This window comes from Molossus molossus, unplaced genomic scaffold (assembly GCF_014108415.1).
Source record: "Molossus molossus isolate mMolMol1 unplaced genomic scaffold, mMolMol1.p scaffold_m16_p_3, whole genome shotgun sequence".
Taxonomy (NCBI): domain Eukaryota; kingdom Metazoa; phylum Chordata; class Mammalia; order Chiroptera; family Molossidae; genus Molossus; species Molossus molossus.
In genome coordinates, this window is record NW_023425366.1 from 46,310,809 (window position 1) to 46,323,883 (window position 13,075).

The window sequence follows — 13,075 nt, forward strand, 5'->3', positions numbered from 1 at the left end:
GCAATATAATAAGAAAACAAGAAGACGAGGCCCTTAGGGACTAAAGACTCCTTCTTTAGCCTTAAATGACCCCCCCTAAGAGCTGACAATGGTTAGCAGGATACCAATTGCAAATGGGGTGCCCAGTCTATTCATATTTTTGTCCTTCAAACTACAGATTCTCATGCTCCCAACTTCTTCTGAGCACAGATTCAAAAAATGTAAGCCCCCAGTTGGACAAGAACAAAAACAAAACCATAGAGTGAATGCTCTTTTTAGATCCAAACCAAGCTCTTGGGACACAAAAGAAGTCAAGACGTGATGGCCATCCCTGAGAGAGAGAGGATCCATAATAAGAGGACTCAAACCAAGAGTTACAGTATACAAAGAACTAGTCGCATAGGTGTTTTCTCCTCCAGCTCATGTAAAGCTTGGAAGGAAAGGAAAAGGAGAGGTTTTTGATGCCTTTGTTCAACAAGACCTTGAGCAAAGATATGGGAGTCTGACTGGTAAGGAAATTCACCTGTCAGTGTTGTCAGTGGTCCCAATATCTCAGCTGCAGTCCTCGAAGTACACAGGGAGTCCCAACCGTACCATTCTTATCACCAAAACTGTTAGGAGGAAAGCTTTTCTCCTCCCAACTAGTGTCTAGTGGTAGGGGGCTTGCAAATTAACTGACAACAGACACATTTACAGGAGAAAAGACCAGGATTATTCATGGGTGCAGGTGAAAGTACTCAGTGATGAGGGGCTCACTCCACGGACAGGGACAAAAAAAGGTTCATGTACCAAATTTAACAAAGAGGTGGTGGTAGTGGTTAGGGCTTCAATGGGAAGGCATGAGAGGTTCTGTTGGGCTTTTCCATGCTAATGGAAATGGGCAATCTGTCTCCCTGGCAGCTGAATTTGCAGGAAACTCCCTGGAAGAGGGATTAAGAGCAGTTGTGTTTTCTGAAGGCTCTGCTGTAGTCAGATAAGGGCAATTTTGATAAGGTTTATTTCTTTGTATGCTTTAGCTAAACTGTTTTGTCTTTGAAATTATTTTTATACCAACTCTGGGGTCTGAGTTGGTCCCCACAAGACTCAAGACACCTATCATCACAAGAACTTTAAAAAAGGAAAACGGGGGAGGGTATGGGGGGTCAATGGGGAAAAAAGGGAGGGTCATCGGTAATACTTTAAAAAATAAAGATAAACTCAAAAAACAGGAAGATCTCCTGGGTCCTTCCTGAGTCAAGTTTATTTGTTTTTTCTTTCAATCCTTACCTGAGGATATTTTCATTGATTTTTTTTTTTTTTTTTTTTTAAGAGGGAGAGAGGAAGGGGGAGGGGGAGAGAGAGGTGGGGGGAGAGAGAATCATCAGTGTGAGAGAGAAACACTGATCAGTTGCCTCCCATATGTGCCCTGATTGGGGAATGAACCCGCAACCCTGGTATGTGCCCTGACCAGGAATTGAACCGCAACTCTTTTGGTGTAGTCTTTCCTGCCTGGGTCCTGAGGCAAGTTCTGAGGTAATATTCCTTCGAGGGGCTTGAGAGCTATGGGAAGGTTCAGTGAAGCTCCTGGTGACAGACTTAGCTGCTTAATAGGAAGGCACTGTGGGCTATCGATGTAGCCTCTGCACAGGCTGAGATCATCCTGGGCCTCGTTCCAACAACGCAAGCCCTGGCTCTGTGTCCAGTGAAGGCTGGTATTTAACTTCATTAAGTCCCCAGGATTCAAAGCCCATTACTTGCCTTCAGAAAATCATTACGCAATATTTCAAGACTTAAGTAATATCAGTTTTTGAATATATATAGTTTTTGCCTTTTGCCCACCACAAGCAGGAAAGTAGACTTTATATTTTTTGGTTACAAATTGATCTTATAACCTCAAACACTGATTTCTAAGGCAATGTTATCAGCGGAAATATCTAGAAGAAAAGGTGTAATTCAAAGTGCTAATTTCAAAGGCAGCGTTCCATATTCTCTCACTTTGAATTAGTTTTGTGAATTAGTGCTATTTGGCTGCAAGGAGAACATGCTTCCTGTTCATTAAAGCCATCTTCACAACCTCAGGAACCTTGCAGTTACTAAGATAATTAAGGACATCTCCTAAGGAAAAAAAAAAATGTGGCCTCAAGGTCATCAATTCAAACTGCTCATACAGAATACAAAGTGTAGAAACTAAAAGTACCAGGTGATCTTTTCTTAGAAGATGGAACCCCTCCTACTCCTGCCCCCCCCCCCCAAAGAAAGGCAGCCATGTGTCTGCCGTATAGACTCTCAGGGTGAAAATTCTTAAGCACTAAAAGGCTTCCAGAATTTGGGGCTCACTAGCATGCAGGGAAACTGGGAATCAATGGTAATGGAGAATAGGAACATAGTGGGAATGATTCAGAGTTTGGGAAAGTGATTAATAGAACTAATTTAGACATTGCTAATTAGTGATTCAAATGTTTGTTTTCCAAAGTATTATCAAAATAACCTATTGGTACTGAATAATGCTCTGTTGGGGGAGGGGGGTTGTCCTGTACATTGCAGGATGGTTAGCAGCAATCTTGAACTTGACCCTCTAGATTCCAGTAGCACCCCCAGTCACAACAATCATAAATGTCTCCAGACATCACTCATTGTCCCCTGAGAGGCAAAACTGGCCCTAGATGAGAAGCAATGCTTTACAGGTAACAGAGAAATCTTTCTCAACTGTCTTAGTAGAGGCTCAGAGTGAGAAGGCAAAGTTGAGAGTATTTCTGAGGTTTTGAACTCTGGTTTTTTTGATGTGTGTCTTTTAGTGGTGAGGTAGGGGAGTTCTGCTTAGGGCTGAATGAGGATCATAATATAATCTTTAGGATTAGTGGACACAACAAGGTGAAGATTTTGAGATTAGGGGTTTGAAAATGCTCATGTTATCCAGCTGGTGTGGCTCAGCGGCTGATCATCAACCCATGCACCAAGAGGTCACGGGTTTGATTCCCATTCAGGGCACATGCCCAGGTTGTGGCCCAATCCTCAGTGGTGGGCATGCAGGAGGCAGCCAATCGATGTTCTCTCTCATCAATGTTTCTATCTCTTTCCCTCTCCCTTCCTCTCTCTCTGATATCAATTAAAAAAAATTTAATAAAAGAAAATGCTCATGTTGATGTAAAATTGTCCTTTGATGTTTTCTATATATGAATTTGGGGAAGTTCCTGGAATGAAATAATGTGATTTGTAACTGTTATCTTCCTGGGCAGTAACTTTCTGGAATAGTGAAGTTAGCCGGCGATGACCCTGGGAGAGTAAGTCATGTTCATGTAGGCTGTGTGGACATAAATGATTTTGGTTCTCAGTGGATTTCTTAAGTTCCTTGCTTTTTCCCCATCAGATTGTTATGTGCCTTTTGCCACTATTTCCACATTCTGAAAAGCTAATCTATAGAAGACCAGAGGCAGAGGCGCTGAGCGTGGACTCTGCAGTCCCTGTTAGAGGTCCATCATTGTTTCCCACACTGCTAGCTGTGTGACCTGAACAAGAAACACATACTCACCACACTTCAGTTTCTCTGTCAATACACTGAAGTTAATAATAGTATCTCCCCATCCAGTTGCGGTGGAGTTTGAATAAAATAATACTTGTCTAATGCTCTGAACAGAATATGCACTTGGGTGTGAAACAACCACGCAAATCTATGGGGAAAAGGACATAGCCACAGTGCACCTCTGCTTGGGGTGACATGCTTGTGGGGACCTCCCTCATTCTCCTTCCTATAAGTTTTTAAAAAAAGACTTGTTTTTAAAAAGAAGCTGAAATGCTCTCTGTGCCCTAGACATATCATGAGGTGAGAGTATCAAACTGTTCGAAGTTCCTCCACCCATACTCCACTGTACATGGGTTTCGATCGCCACTAAAATGTGTGGGATGATTTAGGTTTAGTAATGTCACCTTTGTGAAAGTTGGGAACAATAGCGCACCATGATACTAGCTTGGGATAGGTTCAAAATCACTTTTCTGTAGCTCATCCACTGGAATATCCATCTGATCTATTTTTCCATGGAATATTTTAAAGATAATACCTTGCTTTAGTAGCCATGACCTCGAATCCATGCACTGTGGAATTCTACTCTTTGCTTTCTCCTAATTCTAAAAACAGGTCATAGTTACAAGTGGGAGACCCACTGGCATTGTGTTGGGAGCTGATCTAAACACTTCATGTACATTGCTCATTTTATCCTCACTCTATAAGGTAAACACTGTTATGAGAAATCTAATACTGACAGAATTGAATTAACTTGCTGAGGAGACCTGGCTGACACATGAATGGAGGCAGGATTTACTCCTATATTAGGCTCCAAAGTAATGATTCTTCTACTACACCATGATACCACTAAATGTTTCCCAGAACAACAAACAGAAAAACCCAAAGAGAAGACATCAAATGGATCCTACTCATGGTTTTACAGAGCTTGGGCCCAAGAACAGTATTTGACCACATGAACTATTTTCTGGAATATTGGCAAGGAATAGACAATCTTGAAAAGTGATGTATCTAATCTGACAATAGGATGACTGAAGCAATTGAATGCTAACCTCAGGGAACCATAGTTGCCAGTCCAGATGTTTGCCTAATTTTAACAAATAAATGAAATAGACCCAATCAATCCATTGGTTGACTCAACTGTTATTGATGGGTTGGGAAAAGGGAGAAAACCTTACATAACTTCCAGGTCCCCAATCATTTGGAAGACTCTGTATTTGGCAAAGAAGTATTTAGACAGCAAATTTTATCAACAAATGAAATGGGCTAAGGGACTTTCACTGAATAGCACTCTGAATGGGGGGTGACATTGGAATGAAATGTTTTCCAGAACAGTGTCTTAAACGGGTTTTCTGGGACAGTGTCCTTTTTTCATGGTGATGATGATGTTATTATTTTCAGGGAAGGTGATTTAGTAAATGAACAACTAAATGCACTTGATTTTTAGATCTCAAAGTTTTTTTGTTTTAACGTGAATCAAAATTCTTTATTCTACCTAACCTCTGCCCAACACCAGACCTGTGATTCTGAGCAAGTCATCTGATATCTCTGGGCCTCAAATGTTCTCCTCTACATAGAAAGAGGGACTGGATATATGATCCATAAGGTCCCTTCTTGCTCTTGAGTCAAATTGATTCAAAAAGATGATGTTAACTGACTAGTGCCCTCTACAGGCAACTTTCTCTGCAATATGAGAATTCAAAAAGGGGAATTTAGCAAAATTCTCTTGGTATATTGAATGTTGTGACTTAGTGTCCGACATAATATTTTTATATTCGATGAGCCATGCTTGTGAGGCAATTAAAATTTTAGTTTTTGTCTAGACTTCACTCTACAGGTAAGGAATAGGAGGACTACCGTGGCTGTGAACTTTTCCAGTTCCCTTAAAGTCAGGCTTTGAATACAAGTCTCTTGACATTCAGTTCAGCACTGTCCAATAGTGACCTTTCCAGTCTTTCACACTTGTCTTCAAAACACTCTCCCCTCCCCTCGTCAGATACCGCTGGAACTCAGCATTTTCTCAGTTTTCTATGTACTTACTACCCGTAAGAGTTGATGAACTGTGGATTTTTCCATTAGAGCAGGAAATGGCTGCTTCAACGTTGCCTGGTAATTATGTGAGCACCTGGTTGTAAGGTTGCTTTTCTGCAGCCTTTCCTGCTACTGATGGGAGGTCGTTTGCTGACATTGCCAACAGAAATGCATGCATGCTCAATATCTGATTGATTCACTTTCACTTCAAGGGCTGCTAAAAAATGTTAATCCTTCACGCTGAAACCTCCTCAGAAGTTAGGACACTATTTATTTCTAAGGTAGAGGACATAGAAAAATGTCATGGACAGCTTTTGGTACAAATTTGAGTCTGTTTAAGCCTACTTTAAAATTTTTTAAAAATTAATTTATGTTTTAATTTTTAGTATTACAAAAAAATGTGTGCCTTATAGAAAGTTATAAATTTAGATAAAGAAAATAAGAAAATGATAGCACCATATCCAGCCATAGATTATCGCTGTTAACACACCCGTGTATATATCTTGAAAATTTTTTCTCTCCATATACAAATATACACATACATATTTTTACCAAAATGAGATCACTGAGTTTTTAACCTGCTTTCTTTAGTTAATGATCTCCATCTTTCTTTGCCAATAAAGTTTCATTTTATCTAAAATCCACTCTGTATTAAAATGTCCCTTGCTTGTCCCCCAAATGTCCTTTACCGTTGGTTGATCCAAACCAAACTCAAACCTAGGACCCTGCAGTGTACATAGTTATTATGTCCCTTAAAAGTCTTTTCACTCACATGGTTTTCTTCCTCTCTGCCTTTCCCCCCTCCCTTTCCTCTTCTTTTCATGAAACTCCTTGAAGAGAACAGGGCAGGTTGAGGCTGTGTGTGTGTTTTCTTTTTCTTTCTTTCTTTTTTAGATTTTGTTCTTTACATAAACCAGTTTTTTAGGAAATTGCCCAACTTTCTACTTTATCTTCACCTGTAAGAAATACTGCCTTAATGGTATAACAGATGGTCAACTGCTTAAATGTAAAAGTTTTAGTCTAACATGGAATCTGTTAACCTAATTAAACATCTCTATTTTTCTTTAATTTCTCCTTTCCATCTCCCTACAGCCTCCATAACAAAGGGAAATCAGTTGAAACTATGTCAAGCCCTATAATAAACGATAGTGACATAGTCCCTATCCTCATGGAGCTAAGAATCTACTGGGGGAGCTAGACCTTAAGTTAACCATTAACATTAAATGCTTAATTGAATGAGGACAAAAACAAATGCTGAAGAGGCAAAACATAGAATACAAAGTTTCAAGACATGAGAGATGGCTCGGGAAAGAAAGGGGCCTGATTTAGTACATTAGAGAAGCGTTTCTCTGAGGGCTGACATTTAAATTGTAATTAGCTAAGGGAAGGTCAGGAGAAGACTATTCTAGGCACTGGGAACAGCATTTGCAAAGATGGTGATATTTAGGAAAGAAAATGGAATGAGATAAAGCTGGAAAGTTAGACAGGGGCCAGCTCATTCAGAGGCCACAGGCCATATGAATAATTTTTTGGACTTAATTATATGGGCAAGAGGGAGCAATAAATACCTCTAAGTAGAAGAGACACATAATCAGACTTAGGGCTTGCTAAGATCATGCTGACTGTTGTGTAGAGAGCATAACGTAGGAACAGGAGTGGGTACGGGAACCAGTTAGAATGCCACTGTGTTTGTCTAACTGAGAGATGGTGATCCTGGAGGGATGGTTAGAATGGACTGAAGGGGAGTGATTTTAGAGATATTTGGCTAATTAGGAAGTTGTTTTAGAAAGACTTGGGGACTGACTGGAGAAGGAGGGGTAAGGGGAACGGAGGCAGTAAAAATAATAGAACTGTTTCTGTACAAGTGATAGCACCCCAATCCAAACTAGTGCAGCCTAAAAGGAAATTGATTGACTCAAGTACAGGAAAAGTCCTGGAGTAGATGAGATGCTTCGGACATGGTTGGATCCAGGAGTTTAGATGATGTCTTCAGGAGTAAATCTTTTCAATTCTTTATCTCTGGAAAGCTCTTTCCTCATAGTGGCGAGGTAGCAGCCGGAAGGTCCAGGTTCCCGTCCTCACAGGGTAGCAACTCCAGCAGAAGGGAACTTCTCAATATTTGCAGGAAATATCCCAGAATTGAGCCTCATTAGCTAATCCTGGGTAACACGTTCACCCCTGGAGCTAACGAGCAGAATCTGTACAACCTGGAGCAAATATAGACCTAGGGTGAGAAAGGAAATTTGAGAAGCTATTACCAGTACAATGGTGAATGGAGGCTAGGCAGGCAGGGATGACAGTACTTATTACAGGTAACAACTAGGATTTTTACAGGGCAAATCTGACTGTATGGTAGTAGGGTCATTTGTTGGAGGAAGAGTAGAGTGTTGAGGGGGAAGATCACAAGTTCAAGTTTGACATGTTCTTTTGAGGCCTATTAAGCTTATACATGCAAATGTCAAGTAGGCAGATGGATAGATGGGTTTGAAACTCAGTAGAAAGTTCTTGGCAGTAGTTCAAGGTTTGGGAGTTATCCATGTACAGGATATGGATGAGATCATTTGAGATGTGTGTCAAATGAGAAGAAAAAATGTAGTAGCTGAGTAGAAGAGGAGGAGGCTGTAGAGAAGAGAGCAAAGGAAAGTCTGGTGAGCCAGTTAAAAGGAAACCTAGTGGGAACAGTACCATAGGAGTCCAGACTGTTTCCCAAAGGTGAGTATGGAATGTCTCCTGTGTGTCACACATCAGAGATAAAACCAGATGAAGTGTCTACTGAGTGTAGCAACATGGAGATCATTGGTGAACTTAGTCAGTAGTAAAGGTCTAAACAGAGGGATGGAGAAGAAAGTCAAGCTTGGTAAGAGGTGAATAAGAATGAAAAAGATGGCAGTAATGACAAGTTTGCTATGAATGAGTAGAAATTGACAAAAGAATGGCTAGAGGGGGATATGGGGGTCTAAAAACGATTTGGTTTTGTTGTTATTTTTGTCTTATTTTTGGATTGAAGGACTTGAACCTATTGAGGAGCAAAGTTGGAAATACACAGGCTAAAAGACAGAAGAGGGGATCCAGAGCACAGTAGATGGAGAGACCTTAGGATAGAGAAGGACCACCTCCTTCACTATAATTGGAAGGGAAATGAACATTGATGCAGGAACATGTTTAGGTCCCATGGCCATAAGTTGAAGTTGTTCCCAGGTGATGGCTTCTGCTTTCTCTATGAAATAGGAAGCCATCTCCTTTAAGGAAGGAAGGCTCTGAGGTTTGAAGAGAGTAGAAAGGCTTGGAACAGGGTGCAGGAAAACAAACTGGAGATAGGATGGGCTCTCTCAGAGCAGTGCCTGGGGCCCAGCAGAGGCTGAACTTGCCTTAATCTGATCTATTGGTGATTTCCTCCAGCAGCTCCTAGCTGAATGTGAGGAGATGGGCTGTTGGTCAGCTGATGTGATGGAAAAGCACAGTAAGAAGGAGTTGGTGGTACATTATACACGGGGTCCAAAAATCAATTGCACAAATGGAGAGCCATGTTATACCCAGGTTAGTGAAATGAGAATGGGGGCTGGGTGGAGGATGTCTACTGGATACACACTACCACAGGGTGTATTCTCATGGAGTTTTACTGAGTGTACACGAGAATGACTGAAAGGATAAACCATGAAATCCACGGTGGGTAGGGAAGGAAGAGAGGAGAGGGGGACACTGAAAACGGATTGACAATAGGAGGTCCCAACAGTGAGAAATGAAGGGCTGAGTCAACCTTATGAGGGAGAGGAAGCCTTGGGCCACGAAAGCACACTGACCAAGGTGTTGAAAGGTCCCAGCTCCACCACATATTGGCCATGTGGCCTTGCCTCTGCTTTAGATTCCTGATTTTAAAATTGGGAATAATGGAATCTTTCCTGCTCACCTCACTGAGCTGTTGTCAGCAATCATTTGAAGTGCTATAAAAGTGTGAACTATGTTAGAAAACAGACCCAAAGGTCTTTTTTTTCCATTGTGGTAGAGAGGGGAGGTGTGGAAAGGGAGGTGGTTACCCCAGATCTCACCACTGAATATTGCTGGCCTCACACTTGACGTGCTTGGGTTCCAGGAGGAAAAACAAACTCTGCATACTCTGCTTTGAGCTGTTGCTATTTAGCAACAAGCTGTTCTTCAGTAGTTCTGTGGTTCTATTTTAATTAATTGTTTGTTTTTATTCCATAACAATCTAACCTTCCTGGATTATTCACACACATTAAACTTAGATCAGGGCACACAGCCTGAGGACTCATGCCTCTGAGTGATACTGCAAAGGAAGTTGCCCAGCCTCTCCCCAGTGCAGGCACTGTGCTTTTAGACCTTCATTCCTCTCCTCCCTTCATTCTCTTTTTCCAACAATCCCCTACTCTGCGAAAAACAAGACAAAACCCCTTTATTCCTGTGATTGTCTCTGTTGCAATAAATGGTACCACTACTCACTCAGTTGTTCAGCCACCATTTGGGAGTCACTCTTTGTTCCTGACTTTCCCTGATGTTCATTCCACAGGCAGGTCCAGTTGACTCTACATTCAAGAAAACCCCACTTTTCATGACCTTTACCACCATTGCTACAGTCCAGCAACCATCATCTCTTGTAGACACGACTGCAATAACCCCTTAGCTGGTTTCCCTGCTTTGGTGTTAGCCTGCCTATAATCTCTTGCCCCACAGCTCACTTTCTAGTCATCTTGAGAATCTAGTCATCTGCCCCCTCCTGGGCCCCCTTCACTCAAGCTATCCTAGCCCTCCTTTGAGACCTTGAACTTGCCAAGCTTGTTTTAGCCTCAGTTTCCTTGCCACAGCTGTTCTCCTGCCCAGGAATGCTGTTCTTCCTGATCCTCGCATGGCTGGTTCTTTCTTGTTATTAAAATCTCATATTGCCACCTTCTCAGAGTCCTTCCCTGATCACCCAGTCAAAAGTAGGATGAATGATTTCATCTGTGTCACGGAAATATATACATTCTTTTCTCTGTCCTTTCTTGTCCACCTTTTTTCTTTTTTTTCACCCTTAAAAAAGTTCTCTTTAATTTACCTCTTAAGTTAGCCTGTGGTTTATATTAAACATCGCCTAGAATTCCCTAAGCACCACCTGTGTGGCTAAATTAGTGGAGCAAGCATTGCCTTGAGGGTCAAACATATTCCTCCCGTCTGCCTGCTTTTTCTCCTTCTCTTCCTTCTTCCTTGTCTCTCTCCCTCCTCCATATAATTAACTCATAGGCTCCCATGATAGATCAGAGTCATGTTTCTAAACATAAAGGTACGAAGAAAGGAGTTCTTGATTTGAACTTCAAGGACTTAGTTGAAGTTCTATTTTCCTTCTATTTATTTGTTTCTGAGCCTCAGTTTTCTTAGAGTTGAAGTGGCAATTAAAAAATTATTATCTCACAGGCTGCTGGTGAGTGAGATGGTGAGCGTTCCGTTACCTACTACCACAATAACATTGTGTAACAAACCACCTCAAAACTCATTGGCTTAGCACATCCATCTATTATTTATTATTTCTCTGTGGATTAGCTGGCCCGCTTTGCTGATCTGGCCTGGGCTCATGTATGTATCTGCTGGTCTAGGATGGCCTTCAGCTGAAATAACTCATCTCTGTTTCATGTGGTCTCCTGCCTCCCAACAGGCTTGTGTTTCTGGTGGTGACAGAGTTCCAAGAGAGAAATCAGAAACCACATTTCAGGTTTCTGCTTGCATAGAGTTTGCTACTATCCCATTGTGCAAACAAGTCACCTGGCCAAGCCCACTGCCAAAGAGCACAAATACAGAGAGATATGAAAAACCCATAGCCAATAATACTATAATCTACCACAATGCATTGAATCATCATTATATAGAACCTCCTCCTTTGGGAAGCCTTCCCTTAACTCACCCCCACCCCCACAGATTTGAGCACTCTTTCTGATATGTTTCCAGTATAGAAATTATTCATAAATATGTATTGAATCGCTAACATTCCCTAAACTCTAGGTGTTGGCGTGCTGTACACAAAGCAGTGAATGTAATAAAGGCCATCACTTTACAGTAGTAGAGGACAGAGAGTGTGAATAAATCAATACATGAAATATATACAATTCCACATACTGATACAGGCCTTAAAAATATTACTTTGTAGCTCTTTATGAGCATGTCAGTCTCCCCAACTATGCCGGGATCTCTGAGAGCAGGGACAAAGTCTTTCATCTCCAGCTCCTGGTATAGTATCTGGCCCAATAGGTGCTCAATAAATAATGAAACTGTAGGTGGGCAAGAGAGCCCTGCAGAAGGCATCACCCACATAAGGCATGGTGATGACAGGTATAGAGCCAAGAACTGGGCCATGGCAGTATCTACTTATTCTCAGGCTCTCGTTCCTTTCACCCCTTATGTATTCCCGTGGGAAGACAAAGGAAATGCCTTTCTTCCCAACACTCTTCTCTCTATACATCTTCGGAGGGACCCCCCCCAATACAGATGTCTATCACTCAGCAGTGATTCTGACCAACGGCTCTGGCAGCATTTGCCCAGTTTTGCCTCTCTTGTAACCCAAAGCAAACTCTGCTCCCACTTCTCATCACAGACGATTGTGGTGGCAGTGTTGGCGAGGACAAGGGACATGTGTCCCTGGGTGCTTGAGTCTCCCATTTTGGATTGTGGAGGCAGAAATTAATCTTTTTGGAGAGAAAGGCACCACATTATACCACCCCTCTTAATGTGAATGAGAGAGAGATTTGAACTACAGTTTATAAGTTTTGCTATCAATCTTTAGAGTTCCTTCTTCGCCTGGCTTGGTTCCAGACCCTCTATTGAAATGTATCAGCTTCTTTCCAAAGACTAATATGCCTACTTGAAGACACTGGTTGGTTTAAAAAATGCTAATGTGACTTCTTGTCAAATTTTTAATTGCTCAGCCACTGAACTTCCTTCCTCCATTTGGGGTACTCTCACAAAATGGGTCTTGGTAGAAGGAAAAACCTGCCTCCCACTCAAGAAATGGAGGCGGCCTGATTCTAGCTTTCTTCCTGCTCACTGGCAGGGGTGGTGTGTGCATGTGACCAAGCCCAGCCAATCAGGTGCTCCCACCTGGGACAGTGGCACATCCTCCCTCAGTGACCAAGGTAGCAGGGGTAATAGCACCAGCACATGTCCTATAAATAATATCCAGTGGGTCTATCTGTTATGGGTTGAGTTGTGTCTGCCCAAGTTCTTGTGCTAAATACCTAACTCCAAGTGTCTCAGAATGTGACCTTGTATGGAGATAGGATCTTTGCAGAGGTAATCAAGTTAGAAGGTCATTAGAGTGGGCACTAATTCAATGACTGATGTACTTATAAAAAAAATGAAATTTAAACACAGAGACATTCATAGAAGGAAGGCAATATGAAGAGATGGACAGGGAGAAGACCATGTGAACATGAAGATGGCCATCTGTAAACCAAAGAGAGAAGCCTGAAGCAGACACTTCCCTCACAGCCCTTGGAAGGAACCAACCCTGCAGATACCTTGATCTTGGCCTTCTAGCCTCTAGAATTGTGAGACAATACATTTCTTTTGATTAAGCCTTCCACCAGC